Source organism: Bubalus kerabau, chromosome 14 (genome assembly GCF_029407905.1).
Source record: "Bubalus kerabau isolate K-KA32 ecotype Philippines breed swamp buffalo chromosome 14, PCC_UOA_SB_1v2, whole genome shotgun sequence".
NCBI lineage: Eukaryota > Metazoa > Chordata > Mammalia > Artiodactyla > Bovidae > Bubalus > Bubalus kerabau.
In genome coordinates, this window is record NC_073637.1 from 72,614,062 (window position 1) to 72,633,306 (window position 19,245).

Consider the following 19,245-nt stretch of genomic DNA (forward strand, 5'->3'; position numbering starts at 1 on the left):
GCTTACTAGCTGGGTAATCTTTCCAAATATATCCAATAGCTTCAACACTTTAAAAATCTAAACAGTGTTGTAAGGATTCAGTTCAGTTCAGTTGCTCAGTTGTGTCCGACTCTTTGTGACCCCATGAATCGCAGCACGCCAGGCCTCCCTGTCCATCACCAACTCCCAGAGTCTACTCAAACTCATGTCCATTGAGTCAGTGATGCCATCCAGCCATCTCATCCTCTGTCATCCCCTTTTCCTCCTGCCCCCAATCCCTCCTAGCATCAGAGTCTTTTCCAATGAGTCAACTCTTCACATGAGGTGGCCAAAGTATTAGAGTTTCAGCCTCAGCATCAGTCCTTCCAATGAACACCCGGGACTGATCTCCTTTAGGACAGACTGGTTGGATCTCCTTGCAGTCCAAGGGACTCACAAGAGTCTTCTCCAACACCACAGTTCAAAAGCATCAATTCTTCAGTGCTCAGCTTTCTTCACAGTCCAACTCTCACATCCATACATGACCACTGGAAAAACCATAGGGTAGCCTTGACTAGACGGACCTTTGTGGGCAAAGTAATGTCTCTGCTTTTCAATATGCTATCTAGGTTGGCGTCTTTTAATTTCATGGCCACAGTCACCATCTGCAATAATTTTGGAGCCCAAGAAAATAAAGTCAGCCACTGTTTCCACTGTTTCCCCATCTATTTGCCATGAAGTGATGGGACCAGATGCCATGATCTTAGTTTTCTGAATGTTGAGCTTTAAGCCAACTTTTTCACTCTCCTCTTTCACTTTCATCAAGAGGCTTTTGAGTTCCTCTTCACTTTCTGCCATAAGGGTGGTGTCATCTGCATATCTGAGGTTATTGATATTTCTCCCGGCAATCTTGATTCCAGCTTGTGTTTCTTCCAGTCCAGCATTTCTCATGATGTACTCTGCATATAAGTGAAAATAAGCCGGGTGACAATATACAGCCTTGATGTACTCCTTTTCCTATTTGGAACCAGTCTGTTGTTCCATATCCAGTTCTAACTGTTGCTTCCTGACTTGCATATAGGTTTCTCAAGAGGCAGGTTAGGTGGTCTGGTATTCCCATCTCTTTCAGAATTTTCCACAGTTTATTGTGATCCACACAGTCAAAGTCATAATGATAATCTAAAAGAAAATGCAAAATGATGGCTGGCAAATAGCACAAAGTGGTAGCACCGAAATGACTCCCCTATTGCTGCCGTAACAAGTTACTACAACTTCAATGGCTTAAAACGGCACACAGACCTTGCAGTTCTGGAGGTCAGAAGTCTAACGTGGGTCTCTGTTGGCTAAAATCAAGGCATGTCAGCAGAGCCACATTCCCTTCCAGAGGCTTTGGGGAGGATCTGTTTTCCTGTCTCACCCAGTGTTTAGAAGCTGCTACAGTTCCTTGACTCACAGCTCCTTTCTTCACCTTCAAAGGGAGACAGCAGCATCTTCAGGTCACTCTCACTGTGATTCTTCTGCCTTGTGATTACATCGGGCCCATCGGGTTATAATCCAGGATAATCTCTTTATCTTAAAGTTAGTTCATTAGCAACTGTACATCCATCTACAAGCTTCATCCCCCCTTGTCATGGAGCACACAGCATACAGTTCTGAGGGACTGTGGTGTGGACATCTTTTAGAAAGGGCTGTGGCTCTGCATTTCACAGTGCTTTTTGCTCTTAACGCTTGTTCATTCATTCATATACTTACTAAAGGAAAATACGAATGATATAGTAAAAGTATCTTTCAGTTCAGTTCAGTCACTCAGTCGTGTCCGACTCTTCTCGACCCCATGAATCGCAGCATGCCAGGCCTCCCTGTCCATCACCAACTCCTGGAGTTGACTCAAACTCACATCCATCAAGTCAGTGATGCCATCCAGCCATCTCATCCTCTGTCGTCCTCTTTTCCTCCTGCCCCCAATCCCTCCCAGCATCAGAGTCTTTTCCAATGAGTCAACTCTTCGCATGAGGTGGCCAAAGTATTGGAGTTTCAGCTGTAGCATCATTCCTTCCAAAGAAATCCCAGGGCTGATCTCCTTCAGAATGGACTGTTGGAACTCCTTGCAGTCCAGGGGACTCTCAAGAGTCTTCTTCAACACCACAGTTCAAAAGCATCAATTCTTCGTTACTCAGCTTTCTTCACAGTACAACTCTCACATCCATACGTGACCACTGGAAAAACCATAGCCTTGACTAGACGGACCTTTGTGGGCAAAGTAATGTCTCTGCTTTTCAATATGCTATCTAGGTTGGTCATAACTTTCCTTCCAAGGAGTAAGCGTCTTTTAATTTCATGTCTGCAGTCACCATCTGCAGTGATTTTGCCAAGAATTCTTCTGTTTGAGTAAAGCGCTTCAGTTCAGTTCAGGCACTCAGTCGTGTCTAACTGTTTGCGACTCCTTGGACCACAGCACGCCAGGCCTCCCTGTCCATCACCAACTCCTGGAGTTTACTCAAACTCATGTCCATTGAGTCAGTGATGCCGTCCAACCATCTCATCCTCTGTTGTCCCCTTCTCTCACCTTCAATCTTTCCCAGCATCAGGGTCTTTTCAAATGAGTCAGTTCTTCGAATCAGGTGGTCAAAGTATTGGAATTTCAGCTTCAGCATCAGTCCTTCCAATGAACACCCAGGACTGATCTCCTTTAGGATGGACTGATTGGATCTCCTTGCAGTCCAAGGGACTCTCAAGAGTCTTCTCCAACACCACAGTTCAAAAGCATCAATTCTTCGTTACTCAGCTTTCTTTATAGTCCAACTCTCACATCCATACATGACTACTGGAAAAACCATAGCCTTGACTAGATGGACCTTTGTTGGCAGAATAATGTCTCTGCTTTTTAATATGCTGTCTAGGTTGGTCATAATTTTCCTTCCAAGGAGTAAGCATCTTTTAATGTCATGGCAGCAGTCACCATCTGCAGTGAATTTGGATCCCCCCAAAAATAAAGTCAGCCACTGTTTCCACTCTTTTCCCATCTATTTGCCATGAAGTGATGGGGCTGGATGCAATGATCATAGTTTTCTGAATGTTGAGTTATAAAGCGCTTCAGTTCAGTTCAGTTCAGTTCAGTCACTCAGTTGTGTCCGACTCTTTGTGACCCCATGAACCGCAGCACACTAGGCTTCCCTGTCCATCACCAGCTCCTGGAGTTCACTCAAACTCATGTGCATTGAGTTGATGATGCCATCCAGCCAACTCATCCTCTGTCGTCCCCTTCTCCTCCTGCCCCCAATCCCTCCCAGCAGATTTATACATTAAAAAATTAGCTGAGGCGGTTGCGGTGGGAGAGCAGCAGGCCAAGAGTGTGAGTTGCTCACCCCAGGGGCTGCCTGCTGTCCCACTGCCCTCCGAGTGCAGCCATGTCCAAAGGAGAAGCCCCAGGAGGGAATGAAGATGGAGAAGGACCACATCAACCTGAAGGTGGCCGGGCAAGTTGGCTCCAGGGTCCAGTTTAAGATCAAGATACACGCACTATTCTGCAAGCTGATGAAGGCCTCCTGCCAGAGCCAGGGCTTGTCCATGAGATGGATTCAGTTCAGGTTTGATGGACAACCCGTTAATGAAACAGATGCCCCAGCACAGCTGGAGATGGATGACCATCAGAGGACACGACTGGAGAGGACACCAACAGCAGAAGGGGGGCCTCCAGCGTGGCCAGCTGCCTCTTGGTGGGCGGGGCGGCCTCTAGAGCCCCCATCCCCTTGTGGCGCCAGGCTGTGTTTGCTGTCAAACAGTGCAGGTGTGGCCAAGCCCATCGGCAGGCAGGCTCGGACACCGAGGACATTCCCTAGGAGGACTTTGCTCTGATGCACTCGAGCGCCACCACGGCAACGGTCCCCAGCCTCCCTTGGCCCATCCCCTCCTACCTTTGTTTGGGTAAAAGGCCCACGTGGTGAGGGACTTGGGTTTTGTTTTTACCTTTTTGTTTTTTCTCCCTCCTATGAAATTTTCTCCCAACTTGTGACCTGAATGCCTGCTTTCTGTCTAGACGGGGATCTTAACCCCAGGTGTTGACCCCCCCTCATTCCAATCACAGAGAGAACCGTCACCACTCTGGGGGTGCTTCTATGGGGCGAGTTTTGGGGTCACAGTCGGTATGGGAGATACACTTTCACTTACTGTTTCTTGCGGGCACAGGTTTTTTTTTAATGCTAAATATTAGAAATGTAAGCTTTGCCAGAGTATAGGAAAGTTGAAGGGAAAAGACTGGAATGTTTGTTAAAATGTATGAAGTTCTTCAGTAACGCAGCCCTGGGCAGGGTCTGGGGTCCCGGACCCATTGCCATCAACGGCTGGTGACGCTGCTCAGACACAATGGAAATGGGCTTTTCCCCTCTTCTTAACAGAGAAGAGAGTAAGTCCCACGCATCTGCCGTGGTCACAGTGCCAGGGCCTCAAGTTTCCTCCAGTATTTGCTTCTGATGAGTAACGATGGTCGGTACGTAAACTAGGAAGATAGAAAATACTGCTGATTTTGCCGTTATGTCTTCATGTAAAAGAGCTGCTTCAAAGTGTGGCTACAAGTGAGAGATGCCTCTGGTTGTCCCCGAGGACTGTGCTCTGCTCCCCAAGTTGGTATGGAGCTTACACGTTACATGTGATTTCAGTTCTGTGCAGCATTTGGGAGTCTGTCTTAGTCAGCCTCCAATGGCTGTCCCGTTGCCCTTCTGTGTGGACTCGCTCCTGTGTGATGGCCCCTGGCTGCCTGTTCGGGTCACCTGGGCAGGATGACCACCGTCAGCTCCTACTCGCCTGAGGCCTCGTTGGAGAAGTCTGCATTTCCTTTGTACCTTGCTGTTCGGGCACGTGCCGGGTATCTGCTGGCTCTGTTGTGTTTATTCCCAAATTTGTACATTATTTGTTGTCCTATATTGTTTGGTATTCTGTCAAAAAAAAATTTTTTTGCTGATAATACAAGATAGCATGAACAAGCCCCAATATGAGTCATTTAAGAGGAGAGGTCACTTAGATGAATGAGGGAGAAAAAAAGAAAATTTTGATCATCCATGAGAAGTAATAAGGTCACCTCCTTCCCTCCACAAAAGGGCAATGTGACCTTAGGTTGCATTAAGATGAGAACAAAGGAGGGGCTCACCTTGGTAAATCCTTGGTAAATCCCCTGGAGATTTTGAAGGGTGTAAAAAATCTTCAGTGGAGCCAAAGGAGAGAGCCAACAGGGCGAAGAGCCTAGAATCACAAAGTATAAGAAGTTTGGGGATATTTATGGTGTGATCTTCAAATACCTAATTGACAGACATACGAAAAGAAATCTAGATTTATCTCTGAAATCTTTGGAGTTTTAAACTGCTTAATCGCTTTAGTCGTGTCCTACTCTTTGCGACTCCGTGGACTGTAGCCCACCAGGCTCCTCCGTCCATGGGATTCTCCAGGCAAGAATACTGGAGTGGGTTGCCATTTCCTTCTCCAGGGGATCTTTCCGACCCGGATCAAACCCATGACTCACGTCTCCTTCGTTGGCAGGTGGGTTCTTTACCACTAATGCCACCACTAGAATAAGTGTGTAGAAGTTAGATTTAAACTCAATGTAGTAATTTTACATGGTTATAGTTTCCTGAAATGGAATGAGCTACCTGAGTTTCCTGTCCCTGGAGGTATTCAAATAGAATCCAGACAAGTGTCAAAGAATGTGCTCCCAAAGCACTTCTTCAGGCCTTAAACGCTGTATTTACATTGTAATCGTTTGCATTCCAGTCTCCCTGTGCAACTTGTGACTTCTTTCTGGTCTGAATCTGTCATGTTCATTTTAACTTGGCTCAGAAGGTACAAAATGAATGTTGGTTTGGTGGATAGATGCATGAATGAGATTAAAGGTTGGGCAGAGTGATCGTTAGTCCTTCCAACTCAGACTCTCAATTCTCAGCTAGGATTTGAACTAGGTTTAAAGAATGGAATTGGTTGCAGCAAGGGGGTGGCAGTGTTGCATCCTAGGTTTCACAGTACAGAAAAAGCTCAGAGACAAGAGGGAGCAAGAGAGTGGAGGAGCTATGATGGGTGAAGTACAGAAATTAGAGTTGGGGCAGAAGGTTGGGTCTTGTTTCTTGAAGGTTCTTTAATTTCAAGGATGTCAGGCTTTCTCATCCTGCAGTCTGAACCCAGGCTGATGCTTGACTAAATCCTTATGAAAGAAGACAGAAAAAGTGCTCTTACAGTCATGAATTTTGGCTCTGCTGGGAAAGACTGTGACTTGATATGGACTGAAATGTCCCCCATGATTCTTATCTTGAAGCCCTAATTCCTAGTGAGATGGATTAGGAGGTAGGGCTTGGGGAGGTGCTTGGGTTTAGATGAGGTCATGAGGATGGGGCCCTCATAATGGGATTAGCTCCCTTCTAAGAAGAGACATCAGGGAGCTTTCTCTCCCTCTCTGTCTCTCTCTGCCATGGGAGGACACATGGAGAAGGCCATCTACAAGCCAGAGAAGAACACCCTCACCAGGGAGCAGAATCAATCAGCACTTTGCTCTTGGATTTCCCAGCCTCCAAAACTGTGAGAAATACTGAAATAAGCATCTCCTGTTTAAGCTGACCAGGCTATTGTATCAATATTTTTGTTACAGCAGCCAGAACTGACTAATACAGGGCTCTTGCCTACATCCGGGAGTCATGAGTCAGAACTCAGCGCTAGGCAGTGGCAGCAAAAATATAAAAGAAATCAGATGGGAAGAGACATTACTGAAAACATTAAGACTTGGTAGTGAGATAACAAGAAAGGGTTTAAAGGGGAGGCCCACAGCTTTGTGAACATGAGGGCAGACAGTTATGTCCACTGAGCTTCTTAGTGCAATGGAAGGAAGACGAGAAACAATTTGGAATATCCAGGATTTCCTGCAACTGTTCCCATTAAGTTTACGGCTGAAAATGGGCTATTTTTAATGTTGATGAGAATGGCAAGTCAAGAGTTGTAGTCTGTGGAGAGCAAACTTTTCTTGGAAGGGAGCTGTAGTACTGATAAAACTTTGCTCTGAATGGTAGTATTAACAGCAGGCACTGTTGGACAAGCCTTACGACAGGCCAGCCTGATACAAGACACTATGTGTATCATCCCACTTCATTAAATTATCCCTCGTTTGAAGGCCTCAGCTTGTACCCCACGCAGTATCTGCTTTAGGGAGTGCCCAAGGAAAATTCTCATTCACATTAGCTCTAAGGATAATTATATGTCTCTTAAATAATTGAATTTCTTTTTTAAATTTTTGGACTCTGAATGCAATTAACACATGACCCTGTGTGTGTGTGTGGTGTGGTGGGGTTGGCAGAGGCAGGAGGAAGTTGAAGGAGTTATGCTAAGTTTCAGATCCATAATTGTGGCCCAATTTTAGTTGTGTGTAATATATAATTTTTTAGCCTCTTTCCTGTTTCTTATTTTTTCCCTCCCCTTGGTTTTCTATCCTCCCTCCTCTTTTAATTTATGCTGCCTTGTATTTTATGTATCTCTGAAGGCAGTCCTAAATTCCAAAACAAAGGACAATAATTATAAATATATTTCTATTTACGTCAGCCCCCACTTTATAGATGAGGAAGCAGAGGCTCAATTAATTTATTTAACTTGCCGGAGATCACAGTGGGTGTACTACTTACCTATTGCCAGGTAACAAATCCCCTCCAAAACTAGCAGCTTAAACCAACAAACACATAATTTCTCAGTTGATTCCTGAGGGTCAGGAGTCTGGGAGCAGCTCAGTTGGGTAGTTCTAGCTCCGGGGCTGGTGGGGTTGCAGTCGAGCCGTCTGCTGGGGCTCTAACTGTCTGAAAGCTGCAAAGTCTTTTATAACTTAATCTCAGAAGTGACGATCACTCTCGTCTTCCACCAGTCACACAAACCAACCCTGGTAAAGGGAAAGGAGTCCGCAAGGGCGTGAGTCCCAGGGATAGGATCGCTGGAGGCCACCTTGGAAGCTGTCGCTCTCAGGGAGGAAATAGCGTGGCTGAGCCTGCGGGATGTCGCTTCTAGAAAAGCACTGGCTCTGGATATGCTCCAGTTTGGTCCCCAGAGCTGCTTTCATCCCCCCCCCCCCCCTTTTCAGCTTGAGGAACAGGTGAATGAGCACAGCAAGGGAGGAGGCTCTGGGCTTCAGTTTTCTTCCTCTGATTCTGCTTACGAGTTGCCAATGCTGCCACAGTTCCATCCATAAAGCTTTGTATTGCCTCATAACTATTTAATCGCTGCTAAAAGTAAATTTGATTTTAATCCATAAGACAACACTAAATGATCTAACTGTCGGGTCCCACTAAGAAGTGGAGAGTAATAGCTAACATGACACTATATAGGCTGATAGCCTCTGACTTTGGTAGTGCAAGAAACAATTGATAGTAATTGTAAGTGCTCCCACTTTTTATACTCTTTGCTTCATGGGAGACATGGGTATATAAAGGATGGAAGTTTTCAGTGATTCTGCCCGCCCCCCTCCATAAGGTGATTCCACCCCTCGTTTGTTAGTGTAATGAGAAAATCTATAAAGATATTTTTATGGAACATATGTTTTACTGCATTGCTGATCTGTGGCCACATTTTGTCAGGGTAATAAATTAGGACGTGTTGTTTTCCTGGATTCAGGAAACTGCCGGCTCAGTGTTTGGTATTCAGACCTCAGATCCATGACTCACCAATAAACCACCTGGACAAATGAACAAAGAGGATCTGAACTGCTGCGGACTATTGCCCCACCTCTTGATTCTTAACTCTATTCTGTTTCTGGAAATTCCATTTTCATTTGAGGTATGTATAAATTGATGTCAGTCTCCATGTTTAAACATAGCCCCAAACCGATTTCTTTCCTGAGATTGTTTTTCAGAACAGTGGTGTTGAACTTCAATTAAAATTTGCAAACCATCGCTGTGCGCCCGTGGTATTTGAATGTTGCTATGACTTCTTGTACATCTCTGTGACCTCCCTCCAGGACTTTGTGGTATGCCAGTTTGCAAATGAGATGATCAGTTTGGTCTAGGGAGAGAATTTTCTCTTTAGCCTTGACTGATTTAAGTACAAATTGATTTGTTAAATTCTCTTAGAGTGTTCTAGGCTTTGTGCTATGTTCTCTAATTGGATAAAAAGCTAAGACACAGCTTTGTACCTTTAAAAACTTGTGGTCTAGCTGCTAGGTAAATATTAACAGGAACAATTATGAAACCATGTGAGATAGCAGAAGTATTCACAAAATCCTTGAGGAGAAAGAAGGGGATTAGTGGTGGAGGAGGAAGATTTTACCAGGAAAGACCTCTCTTAGATTGGTGGCCCCCAAATGTTGGTCTCAGGACCAGTGCTAGTCTCTAATAGAATTTTCACTGACTTGTGGCAGAGTGAGAAAAAAAACAAAACTCCATAAGCTAATTTTAAGATTAAAAAAATCTTAATTTATCATGAAATTATGTATTGACATTCTTTTTCCTGTGATGTCCTTCACTTCATGAAGACATGATGATAATATATATTATTGTTTTCTTTCATTGCAAAATGAAACTTGGCAACCTAGCATCATCCAAATTTTCTTGTGTGCATTCATTTATTGGTCCTTGAAACCTAAACGGCTAGAAGCCCTTGTGAGGATGGTTATATCTGTGCTGGGGTTGGAAGAAAGAGATACTCATGTAAAGGCATTCTTGCTGTTTGCCTGTCAGTGGTTTAACAATATCTACATTAAGGGGAAACTAATTTGCGAGAAAGAAAAAAATGTATGCTTGCATTTAAAAACTGGCTTTGATTCATTTTGATATTTGGCAAATCTAATACAGTTATGTTAAGTTTAAAAATAAAATAAAATTAAAAAAAAAAAAAAAAAACTGGCTTTGAATGTTTTTCTAGTATGTGTCTGGGGGAATGTGGAGGGGGGTGGGTGTAAGAGAAAAAAAAAAAGTGCCCACAGTGCTGCAGAATTTGAACTGTAGCTTTGGAGAGCTGCTGTTGCCAACATGAATACTGGTTTTAGAAGGATTCCCATCCCCATCCCCTCAACCTTCACCCCTCTGTATAAAATCTTCAGAAGTTTAGATAAGATTAAGCTTGATGATTGTAAACCTTCTACTTCTTTCCGGGTATTGGATTAAAAAGTAACCTTTGTATATATGGGCCCCTTTTCTCCCCTGATTTTTCACCAGGGGACAGAAGAGTGAGCCATTGTGTCTGTGTGTCTGAGCAGGTCAGTGGTAATGGAATATTTAACCTGCCACGTTGTCAGTCTACCTTGTTCATCTCACCTACAGTGGCAAAGCTTTTCATCTATTTGCAAATGGATGCCTCTCAGGAGTTGAGCTATATCCATAATTTTAGGGAATGTATCATCTTTGAAGAGGGATTCAAGGAGAATGACAAAGATGATAAAAGGGCTGAATAATATCAAAAGGTATTAGATTTAAGAAGAATACTATAGGGATTTCCCTATCTGAACTCTGGGGCAGTGATCTTACAGGATTCCTTCCAGCAAAAATGCTTTAAAAAATGATCAAAGATTTCCCAGAAAATTTGCAAGACAACACTTGTAAATAGCAGGCTCTTCTACTGTGCATTTGGAAGCAGCCCTGTGTGTGGTGAAGTAAGAAGCTCTGAAGTCAGAGGATTCAAATTCTTGCTCACTCATTACTGCAGTCAAGTCACCACATTGCTAAGCTTTAATTTTCTCCTCTCTTCAATGGAAATAATAGCCTTACTCCAAAGGGCTGTTGTAAACAGAAGTAATAAGCATGCAATAAGCACAAGCTATTACTATTCTTCTTATATTTAAATTTTTATTGTTGTCACTTCCTCCCGAGAGAAGAGCCTCTCTCCTGGCCCTTCTGTCCTTGGCTCTGCACTATCTCCCCTCTCTGTGTCTGGAGTGTCCTGATTCAAGTGACCATGTGCGCTGGTTGATTCAGCTTCCTTGAAACTAAAGCATCTGCACGTGAACAATGAAATTATGTTTATAGGGCAGATCATTTATTCTGCTTAACTCTCAAATGTTAAAGGAGATAAATACAAATTTTATGTCATGTGGAGAAAAAAAATGTTATTTAAGCGAATTATGTATTCTATTAATAATCCACAGGCTTCACTCTTCCCATGACCTTTAGCAACCCAGTAATGGATATATTAGAAGGAGATAAACACACAAGAGAGGATGAGATGATGGAATATTCCATGTCCTTTCTGGCTCCTATTCTGTATTTTAAAAAAGAGAGAAACATGGGCTTCAAGGGGTAGAACTGTGACCCAGTCTGGCACATAGAGGTATGCTGTCCACCCTGAAATGGCCAGCTAAGCTGTTGGAAGTTGGGATAGAGAAGCTAAAAAGGGCCCTTTCCACACCTTAGCACCAAATTTTGTAATTAAAAGAAAACAAAGAGGGAGAGGACACATGTATACTTACAGCTGATTCATGATGTTGTATGGCAGAAATCAACACAACATTGTAAAGCAATTATCCTCCAATTAAAAATAAATTAAGGGAAAAAAGAGAATAAAAGGTCCACGAGGTTTCATTGGTTCCTTAGAAGTGTTGAATTGACCTAACCTGATGAGCACTATTTGAGTCATTCATTCCTTCAACCAGTAATTGTTGGACACCCAGATACTGTTCTTTCTGAAAGTATGCGTGCGTGCTAAGTTGCTTCAGTTGTGTCCGACTCTTTGCGACCCTATGGATTATAGCCCACCAGACTCCTGTGTCCAAGGGATTCTCCAGGCAAGAATACTGGAGTGGGTTACCATGCCCTCCTCCAGGGGATCTTCCTGACCCAGGGATCGAACCTGTGTCTCCTCTGGCTCCTCATTGCAGGCAGATTCTTTACCGCAGAGCCATGGGGGAAGCCCACCGTTCTGAATACCGGAGGACAAACAGGACCAAACAAATCCCTGTTCTCATGGCACCTGCAGTCCAGGGGGGAAATCACTGCAGAAAAAACTCCACAGGAATTCACAGCAGAACCAAACTTTAGTGGCTTATGAAGTCCCTGAGGGTGGCCTTCGTGGCTGATGTTTCGTAATCACCTTGCTTAATATTCATGCAGAGACGTAGGTGTGTTTTTCTTTTATACTACTTATCACAGCAGTAACTTTCAATTAAAGCCATGAGGAGTTTTGACCTCTCAAAGATGATTGACATGGCTTTGGAGATCTATTTTTGTCCTGCTTTCTCAAGTTCATGTCCTGTGTGATAGCCAACAAGGAAAATACCACGCTGCCGCAAGTGTAACCATGTAAGACCTGTGTTATCCGTGATACTTGGACTATTGCGATACTGATGGGCTGAGAAAATTTTCATTTACCTAACGTAATTTTCAGGTTTGAGCACTGAGGTTACCTAACAAGTTAACGGGGAGAAAGCAGTGGCAACCCACTTCAGTACTCTTGCCTGGAAAATCCCATGGACGGAGGAGCCTGGTAGGCTGCAGTCCATGGGGTCGCAGAGAGTCGGACACAACTGAAGCGACTTAGCAGCAGCGGCAGCAACAAGTTAACTATTTGATATAGTTAACTTTTGGGGGGTATGCCTTCTTAACTTTCAATGTCAATTTTAGGTAGTCTGAAATCTTGCCTGAGGCCAATACCTGGATAATATTGTAAGTGCTGGTGAAACTATGAGAATGACCATCTGATTTCCATAGGCAGGTGGTTTGTAAAGAAGGAGGATTTTAACCTTAACTCCCCCTTCAACTCTTAATGAAAAACATGTGGTAAATCAAGCAGGGCGTGTTAGGTATTGCATTTCAGTTGTGGAGTGACATCTAATACCAAGTCAGCATTTGTTGTTAACTCTGGATGTACTGTATTAAGTAGTTAAGGACAAGTCTTCTCTCAAATATCCCCCACAGACAATTCATTAATGACAACAGGAAAAGAATGGTACGTTTCCAGTGGGGAGACCAGACGGGCCACACCATCACCAGTGAACCCAGCATCTGCAGCCACAGTAATTATTGACTGCCTTGAGGTTCTCCCTGAGATGCCGTGGAAAGTGCATGGCTTCACCTGGGAATATTCGTACCAGAAAATGGTTAACCTGAATCTGATCATGAGGAAATAAGCCGACAAATCCAGATGGTGGGACATTCTGTTAGGCAATTGGCTTGGACTCTTCAAAAATGTCAACATTATGAAAGCCAGACCAAAAAGGGAAAAAAACCTAGGTGGGTAAATGCTCTAAATTAAAAGAGACCAAAGAGACCTGGCAGCTGGGGGATACAGTGCTGAAGGACACTGAAGGAAGGAGAGAGAGTAGAGGGAAAGGGAGGGGAGAAAGAAAAAAAATATCTATAAAAGACATTTGGGGGCAAATTGGAGAAACTTTAATATAATCTGTGTTTGATTATCCTTTTGCTGCTAAATTCCTTGCCTCTGAGCATTATGAAGGAGGATGTCTTTGGTCAGGAGAATTCAGAATTCAGGAGATTCGTGCTGAAATATTCTAGGTGTGAAATGTCCTGAGAGCTGCAACTTTCAAGGGGCTCAAGACAAGGGCTCCCAAAACATGGAGAGAGAGAAACAAACATGGCAAAATGTTAATTGGTGAGTCTAGGTGTAGGAAATATGTGTGTTCCTTGGGTTATTCTTTCAACTTTTATGTTTCAAGTTTTTCAAAACAAAAAAAGGGAGAGGTGAGGGAAGTCTGTTTGAGGGAAATTATAGAAATCCGGAACAAAAACAAGATGTAAGAAAACACATGTGCATACAACTTAGCTATGATGCCTCAGAGGAATAAAGGCCAGGACAGTGGACTGACTCTGGAGTGGGACTCACAAGGGTTGTGCTCTGGTGTGTCCTCAGGCATCACTCACCCTGGGATCATGGGCAGTTTGCCTAACTCTCTGTATCCATTTCCTAGGGCTGCTGAAACAAGTGTCACAAACCACGTGACTTGAAACAACAGAGATGTCTCACTCATCTCACCATTTTGGAGAATGAAGTCTGAAATCAAGGTATCGGCACGGTCAGGCTCCTTCTGAAACCTGGAGGGGAGCATCTTTCCTTGCCTCTTGCTGGATTCGGATGGGTTGCCAGCAGTCCTTGGCTCTCTAAGCTCACAGCTGCAGCCCTTCGCATTCTGCCTCCATCTGTTACATGGTGTTCTCCTCTCCTGTGTCTGTCCCAGGATCCCTCCTCCTCTGGGAAGGACAGCAGTTGTATTGGATTGGGGCCACCCTAATGACCTCATCTGATGCTTGATTATATCTGCAGAGACCCTATTTCCAAATAAGGGTGCATCCACAAGTGTTGGGGATTAAGGCTTTGACACATCTTTTCAGGGGATGCAGTTCAACCCATAACCCTCTTCATTCTTGTTCTCCAACTCCCAACATGTGTGGGGGACGCGGTGGACCCAATCAACCAGAATGCACACTGAGGTCCCTTCTGAAGCTCAGAGTCTGAGGCTCTGGGTGTCCACTGTTCTAAGTTCAGACATGAGTCAGCTTTGCATAACTAAAGAGCCCAAGAGAGACGTGATGAGGAGGTTCCGGATCATTATTAAACAGATAAGAAGCGTGTCCCTTGGAAACATGATTAGTGTACGTTCTTGGCATAGCAGGGGCTGTTTTATTTTGCTTGTCATAGTCATCCTTTTTGTCCTCATTTTTATTGTTGAATGATTGTTTGTTAAAAGTTTTCTAAGCTGAATTCCCATCCTGTTACCCATAAAATCGCATAAAATGAGATGCTAGAGTTAAAAAAAAATAACTGTCACATCACAACTGATATTAGAGATTGGCAAGGCTGCCAGCTGGAGCAGACTAACAAGGAAAATCAAGACTCCCCTCTCCGTCTTTGTCCTTCAGGCTAAAAAAAGGCAAGATAAGAAGAGAGAATGTTCTGTAATGAGTAAGGGTGGCCGTGCCTCGTGATGGGTCAGCCCTGCGTGTCTGGAGGAGGACTCTCTTTGAGGCCCAGGAGGTGGGCTGGGGGCGGGGTGTGGAGGACAGCAAGTGGAGGAGGGTAGGGGGAGCGTAAATGGAGATGAGAACCACCAACCGTCTCCTGATGTCTCTGTGCTTCAAAGAGAAAACTGTGTCACAGCGCAGGAGGGGAAAGCACTGATCGCAGAGTTGAAAGAGGACATTTTCCCAGAGCTGCAGACCCACAGTCCTCAGCGTGACTGATGCACAAAGCTGCGTCTGCCTCCCTCCTGCGTCTCCCTCATTCCTGCGTCTCCCCACGTGTGACTTAAGGTGGATGCCAGATGTGTAAACCAGGGCAGGGCCGTGTCCCATCTATTAGAAATCTCTGACTTGTGGGCACGAAACAGAAACCTCAGCCAAAGGGAATCTTCTCCAAAATCCAATTGCGCTATTTTCTTTCCTGGCTTTCAGAAATCATTTGGATAAACCATGGATGATTTAATTATACTGTCATTATGAAAGCAGGTTCTGTCACTTGCCGTCAGTGCCAGGTAAAAACACTTGGAATTCACACTGTGTCGTTATCACTCTGGTCTTCCTTTGCCGCTCTTCAGCAATGGGCGTTATGGATTTGTCATCATTTCCGGTGTTAGCTCTTATTTTCAAGGCTTCTGTCTTAGTTGCTGAAATTGCATTGTCCTGGATGGGAGCCTGGAGGTAATTTCCTTTAGTGTTACAGCGGCTGCAGTCTTTTATGGGTGTGTGTGACTGTGCAAGTGATTTCAATATCTTTTTATTAAAAAATTAATTCATGCGTAAGTCTCAACTCATTTTTTCTGATGCAGATAGCTTTTATCCAAGATTGAGACATGAATCATGTGAAGTAAACATTTACAAAGTCCACAACTCAGAAAAGGCCCTGCCTTGGCAGCAGTAAGTAATGAGATCACTGCAGTGATTATCAGTCATAGTTCTTTATGGTCACACATTGTGTATCTATGAGATTTATAATATAAAACAGAGGGAAGAGCAGATGCGGTCTGAAATTGTAAATTTAAATTATGTGCCTTTTATTTGTTATTGACATTGAGATCTTCTCAACGAATCTTAGAATTTCAGTATCTGAAAAAGACCTTGTTAACTGTTATCTGTTAAGTCGCTTCAGTTATGTCCGACTCTGTGTGACCCCGTAGATGGCAGCCCACCAGGCTCCACGATCCCTGGGATTCTCCAGGCAAGAACACTGGAGTGGGTTGCCATTTCCTTCTCCAATGCATGAAAGTGAAAAGTGAAAGTGAAGTCGCTCAGTCATTGCTCGAGACCTTAGATCTTCTTTAATCCATCAGCTGTGGATACTTATTCCATCAGTTCTATATTCCCTCTTCTGCCCTTCCATTAATAGGTCAGTTAACTATTGATGTGTAACAATCCCAAAATGTGTGTTTTGGCTAAGAAAACAATCACTGAGTAGTTCACAATTCTGGGTATTGGCAACTTGAACTGAGCTCAGCGAGGTGCTGCTTCTGCTGGTCCTGCCTCAGCACACCCATGTGGCTTCAGCTCATCTGGCCGTTCAGCCAGGAGCTGACTGAACGTGTATGGCTTCATCGCATATCTAGCAGTTGACTATGGCTCAGAGGCAACTGTGACACGTGTCTGCAGCATCCAATAGGCCACCCCAGGCTTTTCACTGGCCACTGGGTTCCAAGAGGAGCAAATGAGAGCAGATCCCAATTTACAGCTCTTTTCAAGCCTCTGTTTGTGTCACCTTTGCTAATGTGTCATCCAGTTGAGTTCAGTTGCTCAGTCATGTCTGACTCTTTGTGACCCCACGGACTTCAGCACGCCAGGTCTCCCTGTCCATCACCAACTCCCAGAGTCTACTCAAACTCATGTCCATTGTGTCGGTGATGCCATCCAACCATCTCATCCTCTGTCATCCCCTTCTCCGCCCACCTTCAATCTTTCCCAGCATCAGGGTCTTTTCAAATGAGTCAGCTCTTCACATCAGGTAGCCAAAGTATAGGAGTTTCAGCTTCAACATCAGTCCTTCCAATGAATATTCAGGACTGATTTCCTTTAGGATGGGCTGGTTGGATTTCCTTGCAGTCCAAGAGACTCTCAAGAGTCTTCTCCAACACCACAGTTCAAAAGCATCAATTCTTCTGTGCTCAGCTTTCTTTATAGTCCAACTCTCACATCCATACATGACTACTGGATACATAGCTTTGACTAGATGGACCTTGTTGGCAAAGTAATGTCTCTGCTTTTTAATATGCTGTCTAGGTTGGTCATAACTTTTCTTATTAGCCAAAGCCAACCATTTGGCCAGGCTCAAGTGCAGAGAGGTGAAGAGACAAGGCTCTACCTCTCAATGGAATGAACAACAAAAGGGAAGTAGCCTCCATTTGTTTTTATTTGGAAACTGGGGTGCCATCCTGATAGCATCAGCTGAAATCTCCCTAGTATTCAGTCTTGCCTGAGAAAGGAAGAGAGAGTTATGGGCCACTGTGCATTGCCCAGCCCACTCCTAAAGGAAGTGACAATTCATCTTGAGGAAAGAGAGAGGAGAGTTCAAGATTGTTCAAAGTCATTAAGTCAGTGATGGGGGCGGTTCCACCTCAGTACAGCCCTTATTTGTCCCTCAGATGGCCCAACCCTGCCCCCACAACCTGTACCCAAGACCTGGAGAACAGGCTGCAGTAATAAGAACAGAGTTTCAGGGAAGTTTCTAGGGAAGACATGGGGATTTAGAGGATGAAGGGAGTTTCCTCATTTTGGTCTCTTCTGGAGATAGGGGGGTGTTGGGCTGAACCCGGTCTGCTCCTGGACCAGAGCTGACATGGGAGAGGAAACTGGCCTGGGATGGCAACCAGGCCATAGCCACAGGCTTTGATGGAATGTGCAGGAGGGACTCACAGCCTCAGCAGGTCAAAGCAGGAGAGATTTACTCGCAAGAACACACAAGACACCCTTTCCTGGGTAAACTGGAGGACTCTGAGGGAACTCAACACTTACACTCAGGTGAAAGTCATCGCTCCTGTTTTTAAGCCAGTATGTGAGTTTGTGTGCGTTACTCAGTGATGATGTCTAAGCCATGCTGATACACGAGCAACAAAGGCTAGAGAGGGAGATGTGGGAGCCCTCAATCAGAGAGAGGCTTCAGGGAGGGGCTAAGACCAGAGGTAGATCTGCAAATAGGGGAGGACTTAGAAGAGGACTAAGCTGGAGAACGTTCCAAAGTAATCTGCCCATGAGGGCAGTTAATACTTCACTGAGAAACCTGCTCTTTTACTAAAAACTACTTTGTTTTAGGTCACTTCAGTGGAGACATGAGAGAAGTTGTAGAATCAGAGGAATTGGGGAGGAATAATGTTCCCAGATGCCCCTAGAATCTCAATATTTAGAATCACTAGGGAAATCAAGTTTCTTTTGCAATGGCATTGATGAACAGCTGCCAGAGAATAAATGAGTGGTGTGTGTGTGTGTGTGTGTGTGTGTGTGTATGTGGAATCTTGGTCTTTATTGGCTGCAGGGCTTAACACACTCAGGCTGAGAGCCAGGGCCCGGATTTTGTTGAAAGCAGTAATGTCAATGTTTTGCACATGTGGGGACAAGAGAAAGCAGAAAGAACATAGAAGTCTTAGATAAAATGATGAATAACATATAACCCCCTTCAGATCAGATCAGATCAGTCACTCAGTCATGTCCGACTCTTGGCGACCCCATGAATCGCAGCACGCCAGGCCACCCTGTCCATCACCAACTCCCGGAGTTCACTGAGACTCACGTCCATCGAGTCAGTGATGCCATCCAACCATCTCATCCTCTGTCGTCCCCTTCTCCTCCTGCCCTCAATCTTTCCCAGCATCAGAGTCTTTTCCAATGAGTCAACTCTTCGCATGAGGTGCCCAAAGTACTGGAGTTTCAGCTTTAGCATCATTTCTTCCAAAGAAATCCCAGGGCTGATCTCCTTCAGAATGGACTGGTTGGATCTCCTTGCAGTCCAAGGGACTCTCAAGAGTCTTCTCCAACACCACAGATCAAAAGCATCAATTCTTCGGTGCTCAGCTTCCGGGAGCCGGTGAGGCATTCCACTCGTGACAAAGGTCATGAGGAAGGAGGCTCGGCATACGCAAAGGTGGGATCGAGCCTCAGGAGTCCCCCCAGATATTCTGGAGCATCTACCCTCCAAAAAACCAGAGTCTGCCTACTTTATTGCTTTGTGCTCTCAGCTCTGACTTTACTGGGGGCTGTCCCCCCCACCATCTAGCTCTCTCTGTCAAAGAGTTAACTTAGAGCTCCAATTAATAAAGTTCCTGGGCAATTAGGAGTGTTTAAATCCAAACCCCTCAGATAGCTCTCTAACTCGCCTGACAAGTTTACCTGGACTCCTACAGCTATGCATACAATTGTT

The 19,245-nt window shown here is 44.5% G+C and overlaps 2 long non-coding RNA genes across 2 annotated transcripts; one reads left to right on the forward strand and one right to left on the reverse strand.

The window, feature by feature from the left end:
* Positions 1-1,542: 1,542 nt before the first annotated feature.
* LOC129627071 (uncharacterized) lies at positions 1,543-8,041 on the reverse strand. The gene is made up of 3 exons (XR_008702406.1): positions 7,605-8,041; positions 5,102-5,193; positions 1,543-4,889 (listed from the first exon to the last, which is right to left on the reverse strand). It is a non-coding gene; the product is annotated as an uncharacterized LOC129627071 (long non-coding RNA).
* Positions 6,166-16,737, forward strand: LOC129627070 (uncharacterized). Its single transcript, XR_008702405.1, has 4 exons — positions 6,166-6,513; positions 8,581-8,742; positions 12,810-13,124; positions 13,820-16,737. It is a non-coding gene; the product is annotated as an uncharacterized LOC129627070 (long non-coding RNA).
* The last annotated feature ends 2,508 nt before the right edge of the window (positions 16,738-19,245 follow it).